We start from the raw sequence: 7,928 nt of genomic DNA on the forward strand, positions 1-7,928 counted from the left end.
CCCATTGTCATTTATCCCCCTTATACCTTCTTCTATCTCCGCCCACCCCAAGTCATGTTGAGCATCAACAACAAAAACCTTACATTTTTTTCAGTTTTTACATTTTAAATAACTGAAATGAAACCAAATCAACAATTTCTCAGTCACTCTAGCCACATTTCAAGTGGTTGATGGCTACTGTATTGAAAAGCTCATGTGTATAAGATAAAACTGAAAGTCTGTACTATGGATTATGGGAAATGGCTTTTGATTAGTGCTCTTTATCTTGCTGTCACTCCTTACAAAACCCCTTCTAATCATGCAAATGCCTTGCCATTGCCAGTAGATACTGTGTTCTCATGTCTCTGTACCTGATTATTCTTGCCTCATATTTTTGCAACTCCATTCATCCTCAGATATTTGGCTTACCTATAAAGACCCCAATGATAACCCTTTCTAATGTGCTCAAATCTGAAGAAAGCAATTCTTCCTTTATTCTCCCACAGAAATATACTTTTACTGAGCACCTACAGTGGTTTTAGTCTCTTTTCAATGTGTTTTTCATATTATCCTGTCAGTAGGAGGAGAAACTAAAGTTCATGTTCTGAACTCTAAATGGACACATCTATCTACATTTGCACCTACCTTTTCCCTCATATCTTCCATTACATTGGAGTAGATAAATCTTCAATGTAAAAGGAGGTTTTTATTATTACACTGTAAAATAGTACTATTTACATTACTCTTAGAAGTGCTCTGAATAACACCACTTTTTATACTATGAAGGGCTTTGCTTATTCCTAGAGTTTGATATCACCTGAGAAATAAAAGAAATGTTAGTGGTTGAGCAGTGCCATGATTTCTCTTCCTCTTCCCTCTCCTCACCCCATCCTCCTCCTCACCCCATCCTCCTCCTCACCCCATCCTCCTCCTCACCCCATCCTCCTCCTCCTCCTTCTGTTTTTAGCTCCAGAATATCTTGTGCAAGTATAATGCTAAAAACAGTAAAGCTAAAGGCATAAACATTTAAAAAGGGATAAAAGGTTAAAAAGAAGAAGAGTATACTGTCTAAGATCATTAACATACAAATAGCAGAACAGGACAAAAGCACAGACCTTTTAAATCTTGATATAATGCTCTCTCCATTTTATTGTAGCTTCTTCTCCTAAGGCCCTTACTTCATGAAGAAGCAAGCTTTTTCCCTTAAAATTCAATAGGTAGAAATAGCTACCTATGAAATTTTGTTGGAAAAGCTAATACAAAGTCCAAGAATTATAAAAATCAAGTATTTGGCATTGATATTTTAAAAATGTGCATAATTTAAATTTCTGAAATCATCAGAATACAATTATGTATTGAGCAAGGGCCAAAGGGGTGATATTTCTTTTATTATATTTCATTGGCATAAAGAGTGTTCTTGTACATTCTTTCAACAGTTAAAATGGAAATTCTATTTTTTCCAATGCCTATCAAATATTTCTCTTCATGTCTCTGTAATTTGTGTGAGAAAAGAGAGTGAAAATTATTAGACATGGTGAGTAAAGTACCGTCAGAATATCCACTTGTTAAAGCATTTATTAACTATCAATACCTAAAACTGAACCTTCTAAACAGTGACAAATTAGAGAACATTAGTGTGTCAAAATAATTGACCAGCTCTTCTAACAAACCATTTTTTTTTTTTTTGTCAGAGAGGAATGGGTATTCTGGTTACAGTCAATGAATAAAAGAAGAGTGGGGGCCATGTCATTTTACCCATACAAATGTTTACAGAATTTTCTACATCATAAAGGCGATGGTCCTGCATATGGATTAATAATAAGCAAAAGGACTTTAAATCGCATCTGAGAGGTTATCTTGGTTATTAATATGCAAGATATATTAACTTTTGTATGATTTAGGAGATTGGGGTCTGCCCTACTATTATATAGCTAAAATAGGGGAGATGTTAGTTACATGTGTCATCCAGTTATCATATAAGGATTTCCCTGTCGTTGGTGATTGGAAAACCTACCTTTAACTCTAGATTTCTCAGTTTTCATAAATGTGTGTCCTCCTGTGACCACCATCTTTTACATTTGTCTTCTTGGCTACAAAACACTGCTACTTGATGTCCATTAAACAAAATTTAATAAAAGCAGAAAGAATGTTATTATTTTACTGAAAATACATGGGGGTTTAGGTGCAGCAGGTACAATTGAAATATGAACTATTGCTTTTCTATGTGGCTTCACATTTGTTTTCTCTTTTTGGAGACTGATATACAATATATCCCACCTGCAGCATGAAACCACCTGGAAAGGGGCCAGCTCAGCTCCAGCATGGGGGTCTGCCTCATTAAAGCTTCAATATCTTTCTTAACCAAAAACCACCCCAATCCCCTTTCCCACCTGTCCTAGAATTCTGACAAGAAGTGTGTCTTCCTCCTATACAACTCCCGTTACAAATCCTTCTTTGCCTTCATTTTCACTGTTTTTCCAGAAAGACTGCTCCTCGCTGTCATTAAGAAAAATCTTTCTCTCACTATCTAACACACACACATGCACAATACACTTACCTTCTCTGATTTCATTACAGTAGATGTTCCAAGGCTATGAGAAATGGATATTACACTGTACCATACCATACGGAAACTACTCAATACAATGTGCTGCAATACAATACAGTCAATACAAAACGATAGCGCACAATACAGTTTAATGTAGAAGGCAATGAAGCCAACTCTCTCCAGACTACTAACTGCCCAGACTAAGAAAATGTTCGTCATTCAATTCCACAAACATTAATTTAGGGTCATCCAATTGTCATGTCTTACATTGCTCTGTGTTGGATGGAAGGAATGGTACAATGAGGAAGACCTGTCCTCTTCCCTGAGGGAGATAATATCTTTCCATTATTTAACAAATTATTAGACACAATAATTATGTCTTTCATCTTTATAACACTCTATGGAAGAAACTCCCTTATTCCAATTTTGCTTAAGATCTCCCACCAGTGAGTCACTTTTATAACCAGGCACTCATTCTCTCTGGTAATGCCTGGCTTCCCACTTCTCTGTCACCTGTCCATGTCAATACCACTCACTGATTGTTGGGATCAGTGAGCAGGTTACCAACCTCATGCTCGATGTCTCCCCTTCCTGCATGAAGAAGAAGGTGCCAGGAGCGCCTTGTTGTCAAGGTCACCCAGAAGTGGGTCTGAAGTGGTCAGTGCCTTGCCATACTTTTGCCATCTCATGCACGTCATGTGTCTGGACTGAGGACAGACTGTTTCATTTCACCTCCAACAGAAGGTGGGTTAACATTTCAGACAGACTAAAATTGTAATTAACTCATGAAGCTCTTTAGAAAGGATCTTATTTTTAAAAATCTTGGTGCTAATGGAGGTTGAATTCATGAAATGAAGAGAGGCTTGGATTTTTCAGCAGTTTCCTCTGAATTATTTCTGCCAAATCAGGGAATCAGAGTAGATGGAACCCTGTGATAACACTGAGAAGCACAAGGCAGGGATCTGTGTGGCAGGACAAAGTAAAGTGAATATTGTCGCTGGAAAATGGGAGGGGCAAGGAGTGAGACACAGGGGAGAGTAAGGACCTCTGGTTTCTGGTTCTGCATGTGAGAAGTTTAGACATTGCTACTCCATGCCAACAAGTAAACGGTTCAAGGGACTGAAAAATCAACAACTCTTTTGTGATCAGTTAACTAAGGAAGGACTTACAGCAATTTATAGCCAGTCCCAAAATTGGAGAGACAGACAAATACAGGGATTTATGGTTTCTTAGAGTCTACTAAATGCATCAAGCTCTTCTGAGGTTCAAAATACTCACAAGCACTCATTTCCAGTTTTTCAAATGCAGGTTAAAAACCTATGAAGAGCCCTGGCTGCTGTGGCTCAGTGGATTTTGTGTTGGCCTGTGAGCCAAGTGTCACTGGTTCGATTCCCAGTCAGGGCACATGATTCGGTTGCATGTCAGGTCCCCAGCTGGGGGCGCAAGTGAGAGGCAACCACACAGTGATGTTTCTCTCCCTCTCTTTCTCCTTTCCCCTCTCTCTAAAAATAAATAAATAAACAAAACAACAAATAAATAAAGTATTAAAAATAAAACAACCCATGAAGAACTGCCTTCTATTTTTCAATTGTATTTTAAGGAAGGGAGTTAGTCTACTTCTATTTTATTACTCTTTCCCATATAAATATAGACATTCTCCAAGATTGCATTGTACACACATTCTTTTTTAAATCTCTCAGGGTGTTATCACTTATTCATCTTTCATACCTTAGCTCACTCCTCAAACTAACCTAAATCTCCTCATTCTTCTTTTTATGGCATACTGAATGAATGAGTGTGTAGAAAAATACTCCATTGTTTTATGTCACCCAAAGAAGCCCTCTATTAACAAAGTCATATCTAATATATACATTTGTTTTAAAAACTATTGCTTGTTTCTTTTAAAAAATATCTTCATACATTTTATGTCATTTGATTTTGCTAAAACTCAGTAAAGTAGACACTAAGTCTGTTGTAGTTTCACTGGTAGGGAATGCTTCAGAAGTCATCATGTCCATTATCTGGCACATAGAATCCTATGGACTGAAAAAATGCTGGTGTCTGTTCCTCAATAGGAGAAATGTTATAGGACCCAGAGGAAATCCAAAGTGAGAGTAAAAAATTATGTTAACAGTCTTGTTTAGGCTCTCAAAGCAGCTATTGACATGTATAAGTACTGTATTTTTTTTTCATCCTTTAAATTAGTGCATCTGTAAAAATGATGCTGAAATGAAGTGAAATGCCAGAGATATTTTTGAAATGGACATGAAAATGAGTTGGGGTCCAAGTAACCTGAATAATTGCTTCAACTCCATGGTTTCCTTGAGTAGGTAAAGCTAGTTGGAATTTCAATATAAATTATCTTTTAAGATGGACATGAGAAGATGCCAATCATCAGACCCCAAGTATATTGGACACATATCATAAAATCCTTCATTAATGCACACAAATACGGAGTGATAAAAATTAAAAAGGACCATGTTTCTTACACATCCCTCTGAATTATCCCCTCACCATAGATACTTAAACAGGCTAATAAATAGGAGAGGAAATGTGTTCCAAATATTCTATCCCAATTTTTATTTCTCAATGTGATTATAGCAGTAAAGAAATCAGCAGAACAGCTGTGTTGAAATTTTAGATGTTTATCAGCTTGGCATGTCTGGGAAAAAAATACGTCTCTGAAACCTAATCGTTTTATGCCATGAGGTTGTACAGAGCCCTAAGAAATAGTTGGGCCTCCAATACTGTGATATCCATTAAAATTGGAATGTTATCTCCATGTAGATTCAGTAATGCAAGAACTCAAGGAGAGCTCATTATCAATTTTTCATATATAGTTTTCTCATTGCCATTTGCATATAAATTATTGTAATATTAAATGATACATGAATAGATATTTCAATATGTATGCTTTTATTTTTGTCTTTTGTTTTTTGAGCACATAGCTAATCTTGATGGAAAAGTTCAAGTAGAAAAATATGTTGAATAGTAACTATATAGTCCTGGGGATTTTCAAAAATTTTTTACTATAAACCTAGATAATCCTGTTTGGTTTCAGAAAAGAAATGTTTCAAGCAAATGAATCTACAGACTGCAAATAAAATCAACTTTTGCTCAACTGTCAAGAGTACAAAATAAATCTGTGGACCTCACAGTTTTAAAGAATTCTGATGGAGTTTGTGACTACTTCAGGAGACAGAACATGGTTGAAGTGACACCGTGTGACGTATGAGATTGGATCATAAAGATGATGCTGTTTCTCTCTTGTTCACTTAAATACTTGCAGATGAAGACCAGAGCTGACATGTAAAATTTCAAGTACTGAAGCCATCATGTGGTGAGGAACCTCAACCACATGGGGATGCCACATGTCACTGTTCCTGACATCAACACAAGTGTCCCAGCACAGGTGCCATGCATGCAAGTGAATGATTCTTCATAGGACTTCTGCTCCTACCTGCACACCATCTCCAACCTCTAAGCTTTTCCAAGGAGGCCATAAATACTGTGGGCCAGAGACAAGCCATTTCTGCTGTTCTCTATATAAGTTCTTGCCCTAAAGACTCTGTGAGAATAATAAAATGATTGATTTGAGCCACTCAGCTTTGGATTAATTTTTTTTGAAGTCATACATAATCTTTTTATTGTTTTCCTTAGCAATATCACAAATATTCTGAAATAGTGATTGACTTATATTTATATATTTTAAACACTGATGCTAATATATACACTTACTAACTTACATAATTATCTTAATCCAATTGATTATATTTTTTGAACATTTTATTGTATTTTGTCCATTACCATCTAGCCCCCTTATACTCGACGCCCCCCTACAGTCACCACACTGCTGTCCGTGTCCCTGAGTCTTTTTCCTCTTTTTGCTGGATCCCTCCACCCACAAACCTCCTCCCTCCCCCAAAGCTCTCAGCCTGCTCTCTATGAGTCTGTTCGATTCTGCTTGTTAGTTCACTTTGTCCATTAGATTCCATACATAAATGAAATTATCGATTAATTTTTTTAATGCAACAATGCAACAATGATAACTGCAACAATTAGTGACTGCATTTTCTTTTTCTAGCAACCACAATTATCAGACTATAAACCCCAAACAGACTTTACAACTCTTTGGCAGACTTCCTCTTGGACTATGTGAGCAAAGGGCAGCAGCTGAGTTTACAGAAGTGGAGGTGCTAATCCTGCCTTCTCCGCAGATACACCAACTATTTACAAGTAAAGTGGAGGGTAGAGGGAATAATTTGTAAGATTGGAGGAATATCTTAAATAATATTGCTTCAGTTACTCAGAGAGATCACAAAACTATTTTATATAGCTTAAATTATCTTGATATTAGCTTAAATTCTCCTTACTTTGCATCTTTCATTTAATCACAGTATAAAATTTGAGTAAATGTCTGAATTTGCAAAGAATAAACAAAAAGTCCTCATTTCTTAATAAATACTAGTCAGCTCACACATGAGACTTGACATAGGGGCTAGTGACATGTGTGAAAGCATTTGGTTCCCAAAGGCTAACTCCACAATGACCATTCCACAATAACATATCTGCCTTTCAGATGCTATGTCCAGTGAATGCCCAGATTAGATAAGCTCAGTAGTGTGCAAATAGGAATGATATCGTTTAATTTGTTTTATTCAGAAGCGATCATGGTTTCCTCTCTTTTTCAACCTGATGACCTAAAGAGAGCAGGAAAAAATCCCGTATTTTTATTCTAGCTTTTTCCTTCACCCACTTAGATCTGGAAATTGGCATCACCTTTGTTTCTATAATAATATCAATACTTGTCAAAATAATTAACAAATTGAGGCAACATTTTGGCAAAAAGAGGGTAAATATTCAGAAGTAGACTGATTTATAAACCTATTTCCAATTATCTCTTCTTCAAGAGAAGGCAGAACAATCACTGTGGCAAAGAAAATTATTTAGTATTTTTTAATTAAAAAACATTTTTAAATTATGTGCTATTTTTTAAATAGTTGAGTCCTTTTCCTTTTACACACAAGGAATTGTTTAGTAAGAATATGCTGGAAGTCATTTACATTGACAGTGTCTCCACCCCCAAATTATAGAACTTATTTGATCCCCAAATAAAAAAGGCCTTATTTTTATTCCAAAAATAAATTTTTTTGAAAAGAAGGTAAAGCAAAGTAACATTCAATTTTCATCTTGAACTTTGCAATATCTGCTTCTATAATGATGAAATTTGTGTTATATCATGCATGTGCATGCATACACACACTCACACATACACAGACACAAAGGCAATGAAAGGAAGTGGAAAATTAATGAACTTTGTTCATTTCAGACCATGTAGAAAGCCAAATTTGACATCACATGGACCCACATTAAACCCAGATTCATTATAGCAAAGTGGGGA

The sequence above is a fragment of the Furipterus horrens genome, unplaced genomic scaffold (genome assembly GCF_987537825.1).
Source record: "Furipterus horrens unplaced genomic scaffold, mFurHor1.1.pri manual_scaffold_7, whole genome shotgun sequence".
NCBI lineage: Eukaryota > Metazoa > Chordata > Mammalia > Chiroptera > Furipteridae > Furipterus > Furipterus horrens.